The sequence below is a fragment of the Mycetomoellerius zeteki genome, unplaced genomic scaffold (genome assembly GCF_001594055.1).
Source record: "Mycetomoellerius zeteki isolate Tzet28-1 unplaced genomic scaffold, Tzet1.0 scaffold174, whole genome shotgun sequence".
Lineage (NCBI taxonomy): Eukaryota > Metazoa > Arthropoda > Insecta > Hymenoptera > Formicidae > Mycetomoellerius > Mycetomoellerius zeteki.
The window spans coordinates 12,856-37,771 of NW_017256696.1; the positions used below are offsets into that span (position 1 = coordinate 12,856).

At 37.4% G+C, this 24,916-nt stretch overlaps 1 protein-coding gene across 1 annotated transcript in view; it reads left to right on the forward strand.

Annotated features, from left to right (window-relative positions):
• Positions 1 to 24,916, forward strand: part of LOC108721446 (uncharacterized) — a gene marked incomplete at its 5' end in the record, with an annotated part of 45,908 nt that overhangs the window by 1,186 nt on the left and 19,806 nt on the right. The window lies entirely within an intron of this gene.

The window sequence follows — 24,916 nt, forward strand, 5'->3', positions numbered from 1 at the left end:
TGTATATGTATATAAACACTATTTTATATATGTATATTTTTTCAAGGTTTTATATTTATAATATAATATAATATAATATAATATAGGTGTGTATGACATAATTATTTCGACGGTTTAATGAATTAATTTTCAGATCTGTATCTAGCTAAATTTTTAAATTAACTTTAACGTTAACCTTCTTTCTGTATATGTTGATTCTTTTAGTATAGGCTAAATCTGATCGATCAAGATTTTATATATTCGAAACGACTTACTGACGATTAATTAAGAATTTCTTCTCGATACGTCACGCCGTATGGTAGATACGTCCGATAACAGAGACACTCGCGTACAGTTACCCGCAAGGTACGTCATCCTTGCGCGATCAGGTGTCGTTGCTCTTAACGGACATTAAAATTTCCGCGCGATTATTCATGCCGATAAAATCTCGCCTCGGTCGGACGGTGCACATATAATAACGATCATTTCGTCGCTTCAAGCGCTTCGTGAAACACTTCGCGGAAATCGTCGCATCGTGGACACCGGTCATACGACTTATTCGCGAATACATGGCGCCACCCACAGGTTCTCTATGATGGGTGTGACTTCGTGTTGGCATTCGCGATGCACATTAAGGGAACAGGAACATATGTCGCCGCTGCCTCTCGCGAATATGCTTGTAGATACTCGTTTCCCTTTACGCTATAACGACGCAATCGGCGACTCGCAAATGTGCGAAGTAAAAGAGGAGTAAATCTCAGTAAAAGAGAATTCTGTGATTTAAATCGGCTACCGTTTTGCTTGAAATATCTGCATCAGTAATTTATTGGAAGAAACACAAAAGACGAATTATATTTATTATATATATTAATTGTATGATTTATGGCAATGAGCTTTTTAAATACGTATAACAATCCAGACAACACCCAAAAACGAGACAAAACGTTTTAAAGACGTCTAAAAGATTTTATCTATATTTATTATTTTTAAGATTTTATCAGAAATCATAGAATGAAAAATCTTACAATATTTCAAAATTTACATATATGAAAAATTCTAGAATAAATAGATAAACTGTCTCAGCACTTTTGAAAAATGTTTCAATTTATATAAAAAATCTGAGAAATCTTTTGAAGAGTTATAAAATTATTCAGGAGCTTTGAACATTCTGAAATACAAAAATTCCGAAAAATTATATGAAAAATTGTGAGAAAAATTTTTACCAGTGATCTTAAATGTAATATAAAATTATTGAAATATTTATGACCGCTCAGAAATTTCAAAAGCAAATTTTTTATCAATATTTCCTTATTTACTCCGCGTAATATATACCTGTTTGTAAATTTATATATAAGTCTAATTATTAGTGGTCACCACGATCTGGTTTTGACTCTATTCTCAACTGCACCGCAAGCGTTCGTATAGCTCGTCGTTAGGACAACGTAGGTACGTACGCGTCGTCATTCTATGAAGCAATACACCAGTCGTAGTAATAAAACGCTCTCTCGCTCGTGTCCGTGACATGAAATATCGTGGATCCTTTCACGAAACGAAAATAGAGAATCGTCGGTACGCTCTGGGGAACGTATTCAAGATCTTCCAATTGCGTTTTGCGCGATCCAGCTGTTACGGTGGCTGAGAGAGACGGTAATGCAACGTCGAAGGACATGGTCGACGAATGTCATTCGTCGCATCAAGTTATAAACTATGTCGTTTTTCAAGTCAATATCTATGGATGCCTTGGAGTTGTGCAAATGGTTGCAGTAATTTTGTACAGTCAATTTAAGTAACGTAAAATAGTGACAGTTAATTAAGTTACATAACACAGGACCATAAAAAAATTTTTTTGAAGAGCAACTCAAACCAGAGTAGGTGTTTCTTACAGATTTTAGATCGCTGAATTCGAACTCGTAAACCGTTTTGTAAACCATCACGCCCAGTTTTTTAGTTAATTGAAGAAAATGACGAAAAATCTGTGAAAATTAAAACATTGAGGAAAGAGTAAAACTAAATATGACATTGAAATACACCCAGAAAAAGGTTTCTTCAATTCAAAGAAATGTTTTTTTGCTACACGGTTAAAGAAAAAAATTTTACATAATAATGAGTTTTACCAAATTTTTACTAAAATTTGTAACAAGTAGAACTGAGAGAAAAATGCCGAAGTATTGCGAGACAAATATTACTTTACGACGTTTTTCTTCAATATTTATTAGTCATAAAAAATTGGATTGTGTTGATGAAATATATTTCATTAATTGTAAAAAGGTAAAATAGATGGTTTACTTGCTAGGAATAAATTTTATTTTCCGTATTTAAATAAAGATTTATTTTAGTGAAATGAATATACTTCTCACAAATAAATTTTTAAGTATTTTTTTCTCAGTGTATTTTGAGACTGAGAAAAAAAAAGTGTATTATTAAGGAAATATTTTTTTGTTAAAGATAATCGATTACTTGAAAGAAAAAAGTAAATTGAGTAATTTACTTTTCTTAGCAACAAAATGATATTTTTCTGTGGGTATAATTAATTTAAATGACATAAACCATAAAGTAGAAAAATTTATTGTCATGAGTTAAAAAGAAATATATTTATAAATATATTTTCGAATTTGTGTGTAATGTATGATATTAGATGAAATGTCTCCTGTGTTCTAATAAAAAATGAAGAGTTATCAGTCAATGTGACGAGCACACGAGGAAAGGAGAGAAAATTTTAATCCCGCGTCTACACAAATGTCCGAAGCCGATCTCGCGACGCGAGCGACGCGTACCATCTGTTACAACAGTATTTCCGGTGTCGATGCGCCTCGCGGCTGGCACGTGTCAAATCACGCGAGAGCAACGTGAAATTACAATTTGACTTGCAAGTTTTTGTAAGTCCGGTCGCAGATTGGTCACGGAATCTTGTACTTTAGAAAGCATTTACTCGATACACAATTACTCGTTAACGATAATGTCAACACGTCACTTCGTACCGCATAATATTGCGCATAAGGCGCAATAAAAAACCGATGTTTCACGTTTACCTTTATTCGCCCGAGGATGGCGAATTGGCCGGATCCACGCTCGTGTATGTCTCCTAGAGAGAACCGCGCGACCGGCTGCTGTGGCTGATGCATCTCTCTCGCGAGGGGGAGGGGGCAGCGATGGGGGGACAGGACATTAGCGTTGGGTGCATTCGCGCGCAGCACCGGTTGCATCGGGTACGGTTCAATTCCGTTACGCGGACGTAAGCCGCCGCGGGCTTCCCACGCCAATTAAACATGACTCATTAACGGGCAGGGGAACAGTCGGTAGCCCGGGATCGATGCTTGGTCGAAGAGACGGCGAGTACAGCCGGGGGAGCCCTTCCTATAACTCTCTGTCGCGGCAGTGCAATCGGAACTAATCTCTCGACCATCCTCCTCTCCATTGGTTGTAGCGATGCGATATTACGGGTAAACCGGTAATCGCGCCAGAGCGGCGCGCCACAACGAAATATTTATAGTCGCGAGCTTGCATGCGATCATTCCACGAATCCCTTCGTATCCCCGCGGAACGCGTGCGCTATTCTGACATCTAAATTTTTTTAATCCACTCTTCGCTTTTCACTGGAATGTATCATAACTTGTATCGCGAGTGGATAATACAAGTGCTGTTGCTGTTTAAATATGATGGGTATATTAAATCTATTCAATTATAGAAGAAGAATCTTTATTACCTTCAGCATTAAAAGTTAAGAAGGAGACTTGGTTCACAATTTTTATCTTATCCTCACATCATTTATCCTTTATGCTGACTATTTTTAAATCTAATCCCTACACTATAAAAAGTCTGCATGGAATTCTGGTTGAAAATGGACAGCATTTTCCGGTTGAATCTCTTTCTTATTTTTTTTATCTACAATAAATCTACATGTTATACTTTTCCTGACCGACTCAATTATATAAATTTCTTTGTTATAAATGTTAAACAATTTAATTTTCTTTATGTTATGTCTGAAAATTTGGATTACTCTAATAATCTAATTAAAAGTATACTTGGTATTCATTCTTTTTTATACAAGTTATATTATTTTGTTTTCCTGAAATTAATTTTATCACATTAGAACCGCCGATGATATCCCGCAAAAACTGCCGAAGTTGCTAATAAATTGTAATTTCCTCTATTCTTCGGTGAGAATTATTTGATTTTGATATTATTTGTGTATCATTAGAATTTCTATCACATTTACACATATTTTCAATATTCTGCATATTGTATATTTAATACAAAAAAAAGAAAGTAAAATGATAGCGGAGCTAAAATGGCATCATCGATGGTTTTAGTGTTAGTTGCAGATCTTGGCATCAGTTCCGAAAAGTTAATAGTAACGTGACTGAATGTGATTAAACGATTCCATTATCATATCTATGCTGATTTCGTACAAAAGCGAAACTATTTTAGCATCAAGGCTATAGGATTTCTCTTTTTAATTAATATTATTTTATTTAACACATTCTCATTTTTTATTTATCTGCCTTTCGGAATTTCAATCAATGTGATTTTTATGGAAATGTCGAGCATTTAGAATTACATCGAGAAAGAGAGAGCAAATCTAATATTTGCTAGTGACTTGACTATAAAATAAAACGGCATGAAATGGAATCGTAAATAAATTATACTACCAAGAGTACGATAACGCGGATGTTTTAAAGCGATGCGTACGCCGTGGCTGTTTAACCGTCAATGGTGAATGAAACGTCTATTTAATCGATGAATAAAAGCGCGCGGTTTTTCCGTGAAATCGATAGTCATCGCCGTAGGGCATTCTCGCTTGCTTTGGCTATTCGCTGTCAACTGCAACAAAGTAACGGGACGCGCACTACTAACAATGCCTTTACTGCTATTCTCCTCTGGCATGCGCGCGGGTTAGCATTAAGACCTGCTTCATGCGAACAGACTTTTATCAGATAGCGCAATGCAAAACGGGCACAATAGATCTTAAATTATTTTTGATCGGGCGATATACGTTGATTAATGCGACCGCCAGTAATCGCGAATTGTTTGTCACAGACTGACACGCGCGGTTGTATCTCCGCCGCGCGAAGTAAAAGTATTTATTCAGACTGAACAGTAATATAGGCGTGAGTAAATGCAATAAGCGTTTATATTATGCTGCAGAATAGAATATAGAATTAATATGTTTACAGAGCAGATCCTCGATCTTGCGATTAAATCAAAATCTCAGACTTCCTATTATATTTTAATTATTTAGAAAGATCGAATATTTATAAGAATATTGAAATTGTAGAAATATTTTTTTAACTCTCTAAAGCTGACGGTGGATCGATCTATTAGACTCCGATTATAAGTGAATCTCTTTGTCAAACATAATTCAGTTTATGTGACATCTGCAAATTTGAATTACTCTTATTAAAATGTATTTAATATTCATTTCTTTTTTTATATAGGTATGTCATTTTGATTTCTTGAAATTAATGAATGTCTTTTAATTAACTAAATGGATTTTCAGCAGATCCAGCGTTAGTAACTGTGTTACAGGTTTTGGAGTCAGTTTCGGAGAGTATAACTGCGCTTAATATAAATCTGTCATTTAAAAACGTTAAATATTCAAAGTTTTTTCTTATTTAGGGAATTGTTACGCCATAATTATGTAGATTATGATAAAAACTAAAAAATCGAAAGATCGCAAAGCATATATTGTGCAAGTAACATGACGGGAATAGTTATCTAAATTTATAACGGTTGTTTAAAGAGAGGATTACGTTAAGTAGGCATGATGTTTATGGCGACTAGACACGGTGTGTATCTCAGCGTCACCCTCTCGCCTCGTTTCTCTCTAACACTTACCGGAGGAGAAAATTCCGCGACTTGTGAAACGGGCCTAACGGACCCGATATTCTTCCCACAGCCCACAGCAATCTCAGCGGTGCGATGTTCCGCGAGAACTTGGAGAAAAGACGCGAGAAGACTCCGAAGGTCGGCCAACTGGCCGCGACGAGGGTGGAGGAGGACTCGGGGTGAGAGGAGGGGTAAATTATTGCCCGTGCATTCGGCGATCGCTTCCGATAGTCGTGGATTCCTTCGTGAGCCTCGTGCTCGTCGCCTGCCTTTGGCAGCCGTGAAATCTTCTGTCGTTCCGCCGCGGCCTCTCCTCGCTTCTTCCCTCCGTTACCATCGTCGTCGTCGTCGGCGGTGGCGGTGATGTAGAAGAGACCGCGGGGGTGCCCGTTAAAGGCAAACCTGAAAGGCGAACCTTCGGCAAAGAGCTCCGGACTGACGGCGCAGCGAGATCAGACCTGATCCGGAGGAGTCTTCTCGCGGGATAATAGCGCGGATAGCCGCGAAAGTTACGAGTCGTCGGACGGCTAATGTTGGCGTCTATCACTCAGAGCGGCGCTAATGGCATCGGCGAGCCTTCTAATGGTGAGGCCTCGTGGTCCCGACCAGGTACGATCTCGGACGCGTCTCTGTTTCTCAGTAACAGAAGTTATCCGGTATCGCGTTTCAAGGAGAGCTTTATTTACGGACGACTAACGTCATTCATAATGACGATTCTTAATTGGATAAAAAATCAATACTCACTGTATAAAAAAAAGTTAATCCTCTTTCCACCATAATATTGTGCGCTTTAATTATAAGTGAAACTCGATGGGGTGAGACTTTATAAATAAATCTGCATTTCAAAGAATTATAAAAGATCACGATGGAACAAAAAGGAATCATTGCAGTAAGGCGGCACCAGGATTGCACAGATTGCACGAGAGCGTAATATTTAATTTGATTTAATTCGTTGAAAATGACTTGAATGTAAGTTAAAACGCGTACGAAATAAATGAGACATATTGACATATATTGAATGTCTATTAAGTATTATTATACTAGCGCATTAGTTACCGTGTTGATTCCTACTTTCCTATATATCGTTCATTAATTTGTTAAATATTGAGGAGTTTGATTTCATTGTATTTGTTAAATTATAAAAGACACCTTAAAAATTTGGTCAATTGTTGGTTGCGTAAAGTACGCAGCAACGTTATCTACCGCGAACCATCAGGCTTATTCGAGGTTGATTATCCGTAATAATAGTTTTCGCATTTTACGGAAATTCGAAACGCCACCTGCTCCTTGCAACGCGCGCACGTGCGCGCGAGGTAATCGAAGTTACGGACTTTGCGTTGCGTTTGACCTACTTGCAACATTGTTGCATCGATGAATCTCGTGGCCCGTTGAAACGAAGAAACTGGGACGCTCGGAAGTAGGATTAGCCGTAGTCATCGTTTCGTCGTTGTCGCCGTCGTCGTCGACGTTCATCGACGACGGTTCGCGTGCCGGGTCTGGGATTTATGACACCTCGCGCCGGCTGGTAACCGTGCGATTTCTCATTGTTAGAAACCCGGAATCTCTGCACCCACATTATCTGTCCGATTTCTAATTCCCGATTTCACATGGCCAGGCCAGGCGATGTGGGTAACTAGGCAAATAACGACCCACACGGGGACTCATCGTCCCGCTTATCAATTACCTATCGATCGTTTGGTTATGGTACACCGCGTGTGTATATTGCTTATGGATTTGAAGCGATCTATGACTTTGTTTCTCGCCGATGATCCTCGTGGGCGAGAAGAAACGGCTGCGGAAAAGAGCTACGTTTGAGGCCGAACGTGGGCAAGTCCGAAGTCCGACTCTCTCGATGGACATCGTTGAGACGCTTTCAGACGTCGCCAGGGTCTTTCTTTCTCTTGATAAAAGAGAATGTCGTCATCGGACGTTCCTACGAGCATGTCTTCTAGCGTAGCAACGCGTTTCCAATTCATTAGAGATATTTCGAGCGGCGTGCTGCAAAGAGACGCGGAAAGGCACGGCGTTGCATTTGAATAGTGGTGCAACAGAAACTACTAGGTAGCTTTCATCTAGGCTGCTTCGAATTAGAAAATCCTCGACTACGTGGAGAGAATATGAAACGGGAGAGAGAGAGAGATAAAATTTATAACGAGAGAAAAGTGACATTAAATTCGAGGAATGTCACAAATGTAAAAGTTTATTGAACAATACGATTGTGCGAACGATCGTTTCAGAATTTCATTTAACGAAGCATGCATTTCTGTTCTTGTATTCTATTCACAGATGTTTCAACAGAGACGAAATATACCATGGTATTTCATTATTCTATTAGTTCTGAAGGTTGGAAAATTCCAGATGGAAATTTACTATTTTACTGTTTGCTGAAATTTCTACTTTAGAAAGAAAAGTATAGTGATAGCAACTATAAACTGTAAAGGCAACTATACAAATTTTATGTGTAGAATTAATGTATATAAACAAATTAACTATTTTATGATTGCAATAATTGTAAAATAATTTTCAATTATGTACATTAATTTTACACATAAAACTTGTATAATTTTCACTTTTATAATTGTCATCACTAAGTCTTTCTCTAAGTGTAGGAGTTTTTAGTAAACAGTAAATTTCCATTCAGAGATTTGATAGATGATTGAAAAATAAATTTCCTTTCACACTTAAAGAAAAGTAATAATAGTAGCAATTAAAGATGACTCTATACAAATTTTACATATATTGTATGATAGAACAATAGAGAGAGAGAGAGAGAGAGAGAACAATAGAAAAATTAATGTATCTCTAGTTGACATAATTATTTTATAGTTGCACTATGACCATAAAATAATTTATTTAACGACACACATTAATTTTACATAACAAATTTGTATAATTTTCACCTTTATGATTGTTGATGTACACTGCTTTTCTTTGAGTGTATTGAAAATTTTTTTACTTCCTTCAATTCTATACGATAAATGGAGAGACAATCGACACGAGGCAGGAATTCGCAAGAGAATTCGTGTCTCTCCTACGAAGAAGACGTTTTGTCGTGAGAGATAGGCTGGGCACGAGCCTGGCGTTTCGTATAGTGGACACTCCCGGATCTCTTTCTCTCCGTCTCTCTATCCGTAGAAAGGTGTCGTCACCGCCGTTTCGCTCCTTCGGCCGCGTGCTCTTCTCCGAATTACGTAACTCCGTGCGGTACACACGTGTGTGAGTAAGCACGTGCGTGTGCGCGCCTTTTACGTGGCGCGCAAAGGCGGAGTACCGCGCCTTCGTCACGAAGAACGAATAAACGGATGGACAGAGCTCGCGCGGTGCGGCGCGGCGCGTTCTAAATCGACGGACTTGGTCGGTGCATTACGTCGGTGCATAACCGTCGGTGTAACCCGTGCATCTGCCGGCCGGCCATTCAGGCCTTTGTCTCCCGCTAACGTGGGCGTTACGAAATATCTATTGTCGGTACGTGCATCCACGCTCGAGGGGGGAAGGCGTGTGCATCGTGCGCGCATATGCACGCTCGTGCGGTGGACCGATCTTGCGGCTTCGCGTCGCCGTCATAACGGGAACGACGGCGCGATGCGTGCGAAACGTTATGCAAAACTCCATTGCGCAATTTGCCCCGCGCTGCACGCCTCACAAATCGACCCGTTCGATCCGATTGCCTATTCTGCCCGAGCGAACAGACAGCTCGACAACTCTTTAAACTCGTCGCTTAGTCGCGCTTGACAGTTTCTGATGAACGCGAAATCCCTTCGCGGTCTAGGATTGGCAGTGCTAATCTTTCGTTTATGATGAGGAACTTTTGCATGTCTTCGTAATGAATGTGCGTGCATATGTAATACTTAATTCCTTGTTTTCTTTAACTTTTCGTCTGCAATCTGGATCTTTTTTTGATACAAGTAAAATTCACTCAAATTTCACCCTCATTTTTGCTCAAATTTCAATTTTAATTAAATAACGTTGTTAATATTTGAGTTAGAAAATTGTTAAATTATTTGGCAATGTAATATAGATGTTTTGAAAGATAACCCTAAATTTATTTAAATCGATAACAGTAAAAAACTTGAGCTAGGTAAAAAAATCGAGATTATAGACGCAGGAAGTAGAAATATGTTCGCAGGGTTAATATTCTTATAAAGTTATCTAGTGTAATTTCTAAAAACACGATATTACATTTATTATTAAGAAAACTACGATTTGGTACTTCTATACCTTCTAATTTGCATAGAAACATGAAATGAATGGAAATAAAGAGCGAAAGAGAAAGTACAACAAAATTTATTATGTGAGATCATAATCTTTCCTTTGGCGTTTTGAACAAATTTTATTACACGTAGTTTAACGTCATCACTTTTTCGTGTGGATGGATTTGTACGTGATACTACACGTGGTATGTAGCTCTCGGAAGAGATGTATGAGGATCCAGCGTGTCCGCGTGATGTTAGATCGTTCACGGATCAAAGGGGAGTGCACTTAACCAGCTGCATTATTTGCAGCCTAAGGATGACTGCAATGATAAATGCGTGCGTGGAGAAAGAAGACCGGGTAGAAATCTTTTGACGCGCTGCGCTTTAGCATCGTATACGTACGTGGCGCACTGGAATGTATCAGAATACATGAATACCTATTTAAGCGAAACGTTGATTGTAAAGAATACGCACTGCAAACGGGATTTTAATGTACGGTAGCAGCCATACGTCTTTTCAATTTGCATCGGGAATGCGTTTCGTGCCATTGCTAATTCGTCATCCATTACACAGTTTTACTGCGGTTTCAAAAGCATATCTCATCGTTCCGATAAAGATCTTGAATAATTTCTCTTTAAATTCAACATGTTTTCACGGCGTCAAAAATATTAATCTTGTTATCACAACATAAATTTTAACGTAATAAATTTTACATTTCGCGCGAACATAGGTAACAATTTTTTTGTTAATTAAATAATCGATTTTATATATATTTCAAGATTTAAAATTAAAAAATTTTTTTATCCAATCTATTTATTAATCTAATCTATGTATCTTTGATACTTGATAAATTTAATTTAATTTATTAATCTGATCTATTGATCTATTCTATAATTGAAATATTATTTTTAGCAGTTTTTTAAAAAATGTTAAGGTAGTCGAGGTTTCGGGTAAGAAATGAAGGGGCATAGATGGTAATTCGAGATCAAACATGATTCAGGAGCGGACATGATCGCAGCGATACGATCATGCTTCTTTGCGACCGTGTCGCTTAACGAAATACGGCTTTCTTAGGAGAAGCATGCCTGCGGCATGTTTTCGCCAATGGCATTTTAATCGAAGAACTCGAAACTTATGTCTCCACCTTCACCGTGTCATCTCCCCTTTCCACCTTTTCTTCTCTTCGCGTGCCTCTTCCTGGTCATCATGACGCGTTGCGGCTCGTGCCTTTGCTCTACGAATTTACATGTCGCGCCGCAAACGCGCATCGCATGCTGCGCTAGGTGTGGCTGTAGATGCCCGTGGAATTGCTCTCGCATTAATACATATTGGATTGCAGACATTCACATGGAAAAAAAGATTTTGCTAAAGTATCTAAAAATTTAGCCGGATATATTGGATTGGAACGAAAGTTCGTAGTGACAAATTTCAAAATTCACGCAGCTGTAATTTTGTTAAAAAATGAATGAAATTTTAATTTAAAAAAAAAAAGATTCTAAAACTTAAAATTTCTACTTTCGAAAGGTACTATGTCTTTTGAGTTTCTGTAAGTTTGGTAATTTTTATATATAAAAAAACTACTAGCTGGACAAAATGGAAAATTTCTTTTCATTTTGTGGGTCTACCACGTGTCCAAAAAAAACTTGCAAAAATTTTTGACTTTCCATATAAAGTTTTCCTTACAAAATCATTTTTGAAAAATGTTCCTAAGATTTTCTTGTTAAATTAACACATAAACATAGCAAATATTCCATCTTTAAGAAGCTACATATTATACATATGTGCTTCGCACATGACATGATTAAAAATAGATATGCGGATGATTGGGTTTTTTTTTATCTCTATGATAAAAGTTTCTTGAAATATTCTAGTAGAAAAAGTATGGAGAATAAGTGTTAAAATAATTATATAGACGTTTAAACAAGACGTGTAGATACTGCAAAAAGTTTTGCACGTCTTATACTCGTATAATTATTTTAACATTTATTCTCCATACTTTTTCTACTAGAATATTTCAAGAAACCATTCTAACAATTAGTTTGAGCATCCCACGCAGTTATTTTGATGATCCAACACAACATTACTTTTAGATCTGCATTTAATTAATTTTTAAATATTATTTAGTAAAATCGGTTTTGCGTGAATGTTCTCCACACACGTATGAGCACAGTTTACAGATGTCGATACTTTTACAATATAACAAACACTAGATTAACATTAATAATAATAATATTGATTTAAGTAAATTAAACACTACCATGTCTCCAGAAAATTTGTCTTTTATTCAGAATTTTTTTTATGTTTGAGAAATCATTTTATTCATACGTTGTTGATCTTTGAGTTTTCTGGCGAGATATCTTAGCTTGAAAATACTTTCAGTGCGAATTTGCTAGAATGACTTCTCGCTGAAACACACATTTACTATAAGCACACCCTAACTCACCGCTTGCGGTATTGTAACCTCGAGAGGTTTCACACGGGAGAACGATGATTTCAGCTCCTTCCTCACTTCCTTCACGCCAACTGTCGTGTTCTTACCTTCTTTTTCCACTTGCGCCGGACTTATCTTCTTGTTCCACTACCGTATATGTACATCTTTTTCCACTGACGTGTTCTTACAGCTTTTTTCCATTGGTAACCGGTGCAAATCGTAGAACTTCTGAAGTCGTTAGAACATTCGTTTTTACGACTTGTGTAAAGTTCTATAAAATTCAAGATATTCCTTAACTACTGCCACACCTTCCAACTGTAACTTTTAATATTGCAACTACCAAAGAAATCAAACTAGTTTGTAATTTTTCGTCAAATTTATAACGGTGCATTTTCTGAGATTTTCCTGTGATTTTTGCTGTAATATATAAATGGTTAAATTGACCAATTTACTTTCCTTCTTTATAATCTTCTTTTCTTCAATAATATATGAATATATACAGCCATAAATATAAAGCAGCCCTACAAGTTGACGTAAATATTATGTATTTAACGAAAAATGAGTTTAAAAACAGTTTTATTAAAAATAATATTTATAACACAATTTTAGTATTTTGTCAATCTATTTTTAGTTTTCATTATCGCCATTTCCAAAAAAATACAATAAATTGAGGGTGCTTTATGGCCAAGGCTGTAGTACATTTGAAGTATACTGGGAAAAATTTCTGGTTGAAAATAATCGAATCAAAAGATGCTGATCATATCAATTAGAATTTTGGTTATCTCGACTAGAATTATAATAGATTCAACCAGAAAATTCTGTCCATTTTCAACTAGAATTCCAATTAATGCAACCAGACTCTTTTTCCAATATATATTAATCATTGGTAGATTTATTATTATTATTAAATTTATTATATCTAAGTAAAGAACAACTGTAAAAAACTTCAAGGACGAAGTGTTAGAAGTATGAATAGACAAAAAGCTTCAATCGATTTTAAATTCACGCTTAATCTTATTATTCGTAATTTTATTACGAAAACGTTTGTCACATTGACAGCTTAAGTACTTTCAAAACAAAAAGCGTGACGTTACATGAAAAAAAAATTTTCGTTAAGAAAAAATTCGATACTGAATTAGTCAAAAAGTTCCGCGATGACAGTTCTGGGACGCGCCATACATCAGCTCGCGTCTTAAAGTCTGTCTGTCGGATATCTCGAATTTCTCGAAGCGTTCGTAACAGAACGTTACCTAGTATGGACCTTTTCTACGCGCGCAAGCCGTCGTCGCGCGAGATTACGATGGGACGAGAGACGAGAGAGATGCCACAGTGAATTCCTATTTCCATACATATTCTCAAAATGCATATGCAGATGGGCATGCGGAATCCGATTCACATTTCTCTCTCTTTCTCTCTCTCTCTCTCTCTCTCTCTCTTTCGAACGAAGATAACTCGATACGAAGTGCGCGTCGGAACGAGATGCGTCATATGCAATTCGATTTTCCCGTCGCGAGAGGAATCGCTTTGTCGAGGCTTGGTGCGCGCTCGAAGGCATATCCTTCCTCTCGACGATTCACACGCGGCCCACAGATCCTCTTATCCGATAGATAATCTGTACGCGCGTGATCGTTCGCCGGTGTGTTGGCGACCCTAAGCTCGCGCCTACTTTCTTCGCCACCATGGATCTATGCAGAAGACGCGTCCTTCGAGATACCGCAGCAGGTGGACGCGGAGTCGGCCTTTACGCTCACCTCACCTCGGTCGTGGTCTTCGTCTCTCTTTTTTTTTTCTCCTCGGGCGTTTCAATCGCCTTTTTTGTGTGTTTACCTTCGTGCCGTTTATGGATCGCGATAAATCGCCGCGACAGCCGCGGCACGAGAACGCTTAGATTTTTCTTACACGTAATGCTATGCGCGATGTATATTCGCGAAGCGTGCAAAAAATTATTAAGTACATCAAGGCTGGGATTACTGAGGAGACAAGTCTTCCGCGTGACGTAGCACTACTGGCGACTAGCGGAAAGATTAGTGGTATTTTACAGCGACGCGTCGCGGTACGGTAACGTTTGCTTTTAAGGAGTGATGGCGAAGTTGCTAATAACTCGATATAATTGATAGAACGCCTTGAGAGATAATGTGAAATACCAAAGCTATTATATGGCAATGTAATCTCACGTATACGACGCCGTGAGCTTCTGATGACTACGGGTTTCTGTGAAAAGGAATAACGTGATTTAGATCTGGCGCGTGTAAAGTTGATAGAGAACTCGATTACGATGTAGCGAATTCATCAGCCCGAGTCAAGTCGCGGCTCGTCAATTCTATTCGCAGAAATCCACCGACTCTGTTGTCTTCAGAGGCACCGCGCGAAGCGGCGGCACGACGTCGAGAGCGTGTAACATTTCCGGAAGTCCCGACTCATTCCCGAGTCCCGAGTACCAGCACGCTCGTTACCTCTAGGAAGAGGAAGGTACCGCATAATACTCGGTACCATCTTTTTTATGCGAGATCTGTCGAGTCAGTCGTTCAGAGCCTGGCTTAACAGTCGTAACATCTGCTGTCGGTGGCCGCCGTTGAGTATCTGGGTACCGGTAGAATACTCGACGAGAGCGTGTGTCATCTTCTCGCGTAGCCGCGAAGCTTTTATTGCGCTTCATTACAAAATCGCGGCGGGTCCCCCGGGAGGTCTTAAGTGAATTCCTCCGGCTAGTAAATCGCGTATTACAAATAGGAACCTGCTCTCCTCCCGATACGATGGTAAGCGTGGCTACCGCGTAATAATATTACGCTGGGATTACCTAGACACCGAAAAGTCGTTTCTTCACAAAATGTTCTCAAGATCGTTGCGATTTAACTCAGTCGTAAGATTCGTTGCACTCCATGAGATACTATGGGAACGATGATAATCATAATAGTCCCTGATTCGCGATTTTTTATTTTAATCCCTGAAGCACACTACGGCGAGACAGGAAAAACATAGTTGCAATTATCATAATTTAACTATAATTCATACTCATTTCCGATATCAAGTATATATTTTTTATATAGTATTTAAATATAATTATTATTACATATAATAACACTGATCGACAAAAAAATTTCACTTTTTTTATGTTAAATTGATACGATTAGGTATTTCTTATATAGCGTTTTTTTAAATCTGTTTGTCAAATTTATAAGAAGAAGAAGATGTTTGAGTAACATGCATTTTAAATTGTATAATTTAATATTTTGCGATAATTCACTGGTTGATAATATATCACTTTTCTTATATTAAATTAATTTGATAGAGTTTCTTATAGCATTTTTTATATTTATTCTAAATCTATTTGTTAAAATGAGGAAAATAGAATTTTTAACATGCATTTAACATGCATTTAAAAATTCCTGTACTTTTATCTCTTTTGTTTCGATACAAGTAAATGATTCATAGGGAATAGCTACTGAGTTCAACATGATTTTCTACTCATTATAAAATGCTTTATATACAAATAAATCATTTTAATTGAGATAAAAATCCCATACAACGAGCTGTGTATAAAAATATATAAGTTCTTAAAAAGCGATTACAAAAAATTTGGGCTCACATAGAATAAATTCTAATCTCATTTTCAGAATAAAGAGATTTAATCAAAATTACCCGTTTACAAAATCATAGTCGATCAGTGTAATTATAGTAATAATGATTATAAGGATACAACTTCTAATCATAAATTACTATGCAATTATCATTAATTTACTATGCAATTATAGTCACAAATACCAAACACTTTTTTTCAGTGTAGATATTCATTGCAGTTTTTTGTTGTATAAGCACAACTTATCATGTGGTTGCTTATCATATTGTGCATTACAATAACTACTATCGTAAGAACATTTCTTATAAAAGAATGACTAGACTTGGTCGTGCCTTTCGGAAGCCAGCTGACCTTCGTTTCAGTGACGATGATGATTCGTCTCCGCGAAAGTACGTCTCCTTCCACGCGCGTCCTGCCATTTTTCCGTTTTCGAAAGTAGACCTCGTCCAACACGCCGCAGAATAGAACGCGTTAGCCTGCCGAGGCCGTGATTTATTATCCGTCGTCTGCCGCCAGGCTGCTCGGCGCGCTGCCCCCCCGTGTCGTAAACACACGTTGCAACCATCGTGCCGTTCAGTTAAACAGCTGGTAGACCAGGAACACCTTATTTCGCGGTGCATTCTCTCGCGTCCAGAACTCGCCGTTTGGAAGCACCGGCCCTCCTTTGTTTACGGTAGAAACGAATCTATGCAGAAACTAATTATTCGTATGTCCAACTTTCCAAAGACACATTTTCTTTTCTGATAGTGGGATAACATTGGAAAATCAAATTATTTAATTGTTCTGATTTTTTTACACAATATGTAATTAAAAAGACTTTAAATCTGTTTTTTTCTTGTTTTATTAAATTTAAAATTATTGAATAATTCTATCTAAAAATGTGTTTTTGAAAGGCGTATTAAATGTGTTCTTTTTTTATTTCTTTATTTTCACGCCGATTTATACTCCCGTTAAGAAATCTCAAAAATTCATCAACTTTGCGTTTCGGAAAGTCACTGCCGTGCCCGATACGCTTTTCGACCCTTTGCCCGAACATCCTTCGATCGATCGATTAATCACCCGAAAAAAGCATGCGGCTTGTAATTAAATACAATCGGCCGATTAAGGCTACACGCAGTCACGGATGGGTTTCTGTGTTTATTCGTGGAGGTCGGCGAGTCTTGAGAAGGCTGCAATTACTCCGGTCGTCACGGCGGGCCCACAGCCGATCCTCAAATTACGTGATTGACAGCTCGAACAACCGTCAGATCCAGCTAGGATAAAGTCCCCCTTGAAAAGTCCCAGGAAGAAGTGCGATAGCACTCTTTCTCACGTCGCTTCGACTCAGCCTTTCTGTCCGAATTCAATCGCGTAGACGATTTGCTAAATATTTGTTCGTTCGTTCAACGTCCGAAATTAACAGTCGGTGTCAAATGTCAGTTGGAAGATATCGGTACAGAGAATTGTATGTTTTCGCCGATTAATCGCTATTAGTAATTAATGATAGTCGCGAATTTGAAAAGGTTTCTGATTTTCATGCGAAATCTTGCATTTTTTTTAGTAATGTACAAGGTGTTTCTCTTATGCTCGTTTTTACAATGTAGATTAATTTTAATCTCTTGGTTAACTTATTTCTTATCTTTTTAAAAATTAGGACTAGAAAATATAATTAATTAAACGGAAATTAAAGTTAATCTATATTAGTAGAAATGGACATTAGGCTACCAATGTAAAGTAACTTTAATTTCGGTGTAACGTACTGCTTACTTTTTTTAATTTTTTAAAACTACAAAATGATAAAAAGATAAGTTAAATCGATAATTAAAATCAAACCTAGAACCTTGATAGAAATGGATATTAGACATAAAATAAAAGAAAAAATTGTAACATACAACTATACTAGTTCTAATGACAGAAAGTGGATGCCGTGTAAAGAGCAATTCTGAAATTTAAATTTTCTGAATTTTTGTTCTAGAAAAATACATATCGCTAGTAAATTGTAATAATTCAGTTGCAAAGCATAAGTTTCGAACTTAAAATTAAATTTAAAAGTTAAAGAAGTTCAGAATTTATGATAATTTCTTTTATTAAATGTCTAAGCGGAACACTGTATATATAAAATTCGTTGCATGAGATTCTGTTATATAATTTATATAAAATCTTTCCTTATCATATATAAATATTATATATGAATTTAAGAAAAGCAACGTACGTATTTAAAAAAATATCTCCCATTTTTTCATTTTTATTTAATTTTAAAGACTATTTTGATTAGCTAAAAAGCTAAAAAAGTTTCACAAGAATTTTTTCAATAAACAATATCGAGGATGACGATCTGCGGTGCGAAATTTACATGTGAATAATGAGTAGTAGAATTTATTGCCGAGACGAATGATCGATCAAGCCATGTAATCTTCTCATTCTTTCCGCCTGGCTTCCTCCCGCGCTCGTTTTAATCGTGCACCGATCGCACGCTATCATTGGGATCTAAGCGATCGTGGCAATGACCCGCTGACCGTAATGATCATGTAACGATCGACCACCGCGGAGCTCGGAGATGAGATAACAAAGGGAACATATCTGGAATCCCGACTTCGTGCGACCATACGTACGTGTAATGTATCTACTGACTAATTCTACGAGAATCGCGGATACTGGCAGAATAACGGGGCGGCACGTATATTTCCGCAGATGCTATCTCATGTGAAATAGTTGTGCTTGGCATTGCGCGCAAGTACGAGGAAATCCTGCATAAAATTCTCATCATCGAATTCAACGTCGACGCACGTCATCCAAATAAATGCGATCTGATCGGTTCAGAATGGCAGAATCGGTTTCTCTGTTCCCCTTCGCACAAGTTTTCTCTAAACTTGACGATATATCCTAAAAGATAAATCTACTCTCTAAAACTTTTAGAGTGAAATGTCACTGAAGAGTGAAATCTTTCGTTTTTAAAGATAGAAAATTGAGCCACTTGTTTTCAAGATTGATTCAATTTTCACTCTTTACAGTGAGATTCCACTCCAAAGAATTTAGAGAGTATGTTTCTCTTTTTTCTTATTGTCTGGACTTGTGGTTTAACTTGCGGTGTAACTTTTAACAAGGAATAAGTCAAATTTATAAAAATTTGCATAAATTATATTAACGTGCTCTTACGCATCGTAAGAAAATTAAAAACATAGAAAAATATGTACTATAATAAATCTTAGTTTTATTAAACACACACTTAGAATTAAAATTATACTTTTGTATATCTCATCGCTAGAAATTGTTTATATGAAAATCATCATGAGCTGAAACATATTCATACAAAAGTTCTAGCCTTACATAATGCACTATTCGTCAATTGAAATCCAGATACATTGTGAATAATAATTAAATATCTGTTGATTGCGATTAATAAGATAGCCTGAATCGTCCTTGCGTGCGAAGGGAATTAGCACCATTGTACAGCAGCAGGGAATTTTCACAAGGCTTTCTGTGAAATTTAATAAAACTCGTTCGCAAGTAATGCCATAAACTATAGTACAATAGACGACCCTGTCGATTATTGCGAGTTTGCAATGCCTCGCTACGCCTGCTAACGATCCGTGATGATATTTTATTATTATTTCCTTGCATATTGTGCGTTTTCTAGTGGTGTTTTACGCGGGATTTACGATCGTCGTTTCCGGTATGGCAGCACCGAAAAGTATCATTCTTTACCGGTATATCGGTAACTGTGTGCGGTGAACGTCGTTGTTGCACGACGTTGATAACTTAGACGACCGGTTTACTTCGGCATACCTTTCCGTTATATCCTTCCTAATGGAGAAGATTTTTCCGCTTCTCAATCGCGACGACTTGCAGTTACTTGTTTTGACACTCCCGCGGGACCAGGATGTACACGTGAGTTATTACGAACCTAGTGCGAGGCAAGTTATTAAAGCTCGTCAGTGCGAATCAATTATTCCGTTAGATATGGATAATTATAGCATTCGTATCTATATATGGCGTTGAAGATAGCACTGTACGTTAAGTGTGCCTCTCATAAGAATAAATACCCGTCAAGTATAGGATATAATCGTAATACTCTACCAAACATAGATCTTCCTTTCAAACGCGCGAACGTATTTATCGGTAAATGCGAAACGTTTTCTTCGCCTCTAAAATAATACATTAATAATATGTTCTGAAAAATTTTACCAACGAAAATACTGAAACACACCCGTAAAAATTCTTTGCGTTCACCATTGTGCTCTTTGTTACGCGCTGAAACTTTTCTGGGTGTATCTTATTAAAGCGACATCTATTATCTATCTATTATAGATATCTTTAATATTGAAAATACTTTAATATTAATATTATTATAAGAGGCTTTGAAAACAAAGAAATTTAATTAATCAAATGTAACGTTCTTTTTTATCTGTAACATGCTTTAAGGCGTGCCTTACCGTGAAATTCAAGACAAGGTATGTACTTTATATACACTGACTTCACACAGGTATAGTTAATATACTCGATTAATATACTCTAGAGATAAATTGCATAAAAGAAAACATTCGGTCGTTACAAAACTGCGGAGGATATAACTAGTCTCAGCCGGTATATGCTCGAAATAAAATTGCGCTTAATAAGCTTTTTCTACGATGCAAAGAAAAAAAAAGAAATAAACACAATCAGAGTGGATCTCGGCACGATGATCGAGATTTCTCGGGCGGATTCTGTTCGACGTGCCACGGAGAGAGCATTATTATTTCTGCCGGTGTGGTGTCAGCAGCGCAACAATTTCTAAATCTCTAAATTACCGGCGCGGACGTTTACTATCGGAAAAAAGGTACTTAATTTGTACGAGGAAGTGCTGTTACGAAAGAGAGAGGGAGAACCATTCGTTCGTTAAAACGTTCTTCAAGTGGCGTTGCGTGCGTCATAAATAAGGGGGAACGGTGGACGAGCGATACAGGGGTTCTCCCATTCTCTCGTAATGATGAGAAAACCTCCTCTCGCCTGCCCTCGCTGCCTGCGATCGCGTCGCTCGATTTAGTTGACGAATGATTTTTTTCGTGATCCTGCGATCACGTGGACCACAGCCATCGGGCATAATTAAATAGAGATTTACGCATTCAGTCGTGACTAACGAATCGTGACAGAGTCGGCGCATGTCGTGTAACGCTATTAAGGACAATTTTAAGACGCTTTATTTTGGCGAAGTGTATGCCGAGTGAATGTTATAATTCATAATTACAAGAGAGCTCGTTTGCGACCGGATTCGAGGCCCGGAATATAACTTGGGTTACCCCTATTATTGTAGGTGTCGATTCGTGTGAGGCGCTATAATTTTATTACGATCGCTCCGTATATAGTTAACTTTTAAGTGGGTAAGTGGGGTGGCCACAGCATCCCAGGTGTAGTTTTCTATAAAATCTTGTTCTGGAAAAGAGAATAGAAAGTATTACCCAAATGTCTAGAAGTCTTAAGTTTATTATTTTTACAATTCTCTATTTCATAAGGATGTAACTAATGTTTTAAGTATAACATAATATATAGTATTGTATATAAACACTGAAAAAAAATGCATGTGATTTTACATGGAAATTACATGTTCGTGACTGGGAAATTACCTAAGTATGATTGGAAATTTACTATTTCCAGTAAATTTCCAATCATATTTAGGTAATTTTCCAATCACGAACATGTAATTTCCATGTAAAATCACATGCCTTTTTTTTCAGTGAATACATAATATTATATATAATACATAAATTATCATCTACACTAAAAATATCAATGTATTTTACTCACTAAAAGAAATTAAGTGAATAAAATTAATTTGAAAATAAAGAAAATTATGAAAAACCAAATATTTCAACAGTATAAAGAGGACATATTTATTGAAAAATAAATAAAACTTTAGAATTCTATTTTACATAAAGAAAATAATTTTAATCTAAAAAATAGAAACGGTCAATAATAACCGTTTAATACTTTTAGTGTTGAGCGTTCTACATAATTATTTTGATGATCCAACAAAATTATTTTCAGATGTGTATCTAGCTAAATTTTTAGATAATTTAGCAAAATCGTTTTTTCCGTGCAGAGTTAAAAAAAAAAATCAATAAAATTATGTACATTATGTACAACTAATCTAATTTTTGGAAAGACGAATTTTTTTATCACTGCATTATGACAATGTACAATACTGATTAATAAACATATGATTGATCAGCCTTGTTCTTCGAATATCTTAAATGATATTAATTTTAATGTGCAGTAGAAAGTGTAATTTCGTTTTAAGACTTCGCAAAGTACCGTGGACGTGTTGCAAATGAACTCGCGTACGGGGTTGGAAGATTGAACGACCAATAAAAGAGTCACATCTCATAATAACGGCGTCGCGTAAAGGTATCCGTTTATGAAAACCAAACGACTCGAACTTGCATGCATATGCACGCGCATTGCGCCGACTAAAGACGGCTGGCTCGCTCGCCCGCAGCAAGTACGCAGCAATACATTATTAGCTCCTTATGCACCCTACATGCGTAGCATGTTGCAACAGTGTCCCGGCTACCGTGTACATGCGCAAGGAATAATATTAGGAATGAGTCGATATATATACGCGCACACCGGCGTCGCATTATCCGCGACGGTGATTATTGCCCTCACGACAACTTCCGTGGCGAGCATAAACACCAACGTGCCGACATCGACCGGGGCTCATTTGAATAAACAGCCACGATTATTATTACACGATCTGCAACCTTGTATTATGGCTTTGCATCGCCAATCGACGCGATCAGGTTGGACTTAGACCGCGGGAGAATGCGCGAGCGTGATTGCGAGCGTTTCACTCGTTTCTTCGTGTCGTACCTCGTTATCGAATTAGCGGTAACGACCTTCGGTCGTAATTACGATATAATTTCAGCCGACTCCCGCGCGCGCGAGAAAGATAAATAAAGGTAGATAAAGCGTTTATTGAGATTCTATGGCAGGCCCTCTAAGAATATAAAGCATAGCTACAAAAGAATTAACAAAAAAGATATTTTAAACATAATAACATTTCGCGATATTACAATGATTGATGAGAAACTAAAAATATGTACAATAAGACGGAAAATTTTCTCTAATAATTGATATTGTGCGAGAGTAAAAAAGTTTGAGGAACAGAATACAAATACAAAAATGTACAGGATATGTGTAATAGGATGGTAAGAATTACAGATTAATGAAAAAATTAAAAAAAAGAGAAACGAGATCTAGCTATCTCAGATAGAGAGAGAGAGGTAAAGAGAGAGACGCCGAAATTATTATTCACGAATATAAATTTGGACATCCAATGACGTCTCTTTTCTACGATCGATCGATCACCTGAGATTATCTCTGTGGTCGAATACTGTATACTTTGAAAGCGCGAGAAGTGGCTTCGAAGGCAAAACAGCATTCCAGTGACGGTAGCTTTTACTCGCGATTTGACCGATTGTGAGATCCGCGGAAGTAGTGCAAGTCATGCATCTAGGAAGCCACGCCGACGCTCAGCGGCTCCCTACCGACCTAGCCGAGTAGCACTGCGCGACTGTAATATCATTATCGTTCGTCGAGCGAACCTCCTATGCCCGTCCAGGTTAATCAATTATTACAGGCTCTCCCGTGAGCTGCTAGTCGGTAGCGATCGACCGTGGCTACCTAGCTTCGGCTATTATTCAGCCTGATCTCAAGAGGAGTCGGCTGAGGGACGAAGGTAAACCGGTGATTCCCGTCTTTCCCATTTCGTCTCATGCGATTTAAGCACGCAAAACGCAATCGAAACGTGTGTGGATTGAATTATTATAGTCTTAAGTCTAAGTATAATAAAATTACTAAGAAATATATACATATATTTCTATTCTTAAAAGGTATTATAATAGAAAGTATATAGTTTCTGTTTCATTCACACGATATTCATTATTTTAATTATTATTCTATTCTACTCCTTTCATTACAAGTATATATCTTTTTATATTTTTAACTTTCTTACGGTACATAAAAGCATGCAAGTACCTACAACTTATGCAAATAATGGAATGGAAAAAGAAAGGAACTGAAATTCTAAATTTTAGTTATAAAAAATTTTAAAATAACAAAACAAACACATAAAAACATAATATTTTTTTATTATCGCTCAGTTTTACATTAAATATGAAAAAAACAATTTTATTATAAAATTAAATAAGAAAGAGGGAAATTATCTTTCTTATATAACATATAATACTTCTAGAATCTTCAAATAGAAATGACTCCACGAAAATAAATGAAAATGGCATTTACAAGTGTTTTTTTTTCATTTTGTACAATTTACTCAAAATATAAACTGAATCAGACAGATCACAGTCACACACGACGGAAAAATTTCTAAACACAATGCTCACTCGTCTGTCGAGCTTATAAAGAGACTACTTCGTACAAGTAACGTGACGCAGAAATTTGCAGTCTGCAAATACGCAGAGAGTTGACGGCTTGCGGGCCGTATAAGAGTCGCGCGGGTCTTTAAACGCGTCGCCACGACGTAAGGTAGCAATAACGAGCCGATACTTCTTACGCCAGTCGTGCCAGTCGTCCCTCGCGTTGTCGTTCTCAGCTCTGTCCCACCTGCCTTCACGGTCGTCCGCTCCTCCTTTACGAGGTGGCTGCCTCGCTCAAATGTCATTTCCAGTGCGGCACACGCTCATTGTCCGCTCGGTATAGCGGACCGCACTTCCTTATAGAGGAAGAAGCTCTCTTTCTCTCTCTCTCGTTGACACCGACGCCGACGGTGAAAAACGGCGCCGCGCAGTCGTTTTAATCGGCTCCTCTTAGGACGGCTTAGTGTTTGCTCTCGGCGTCCATATTTATATTCTGCTATTAGTGTACTGATGTCGCGATGCGGTGCTCAGAAAAAGCGGCGCTTCCACGTTCGTCGTGTAAATACGAGCCGATAGC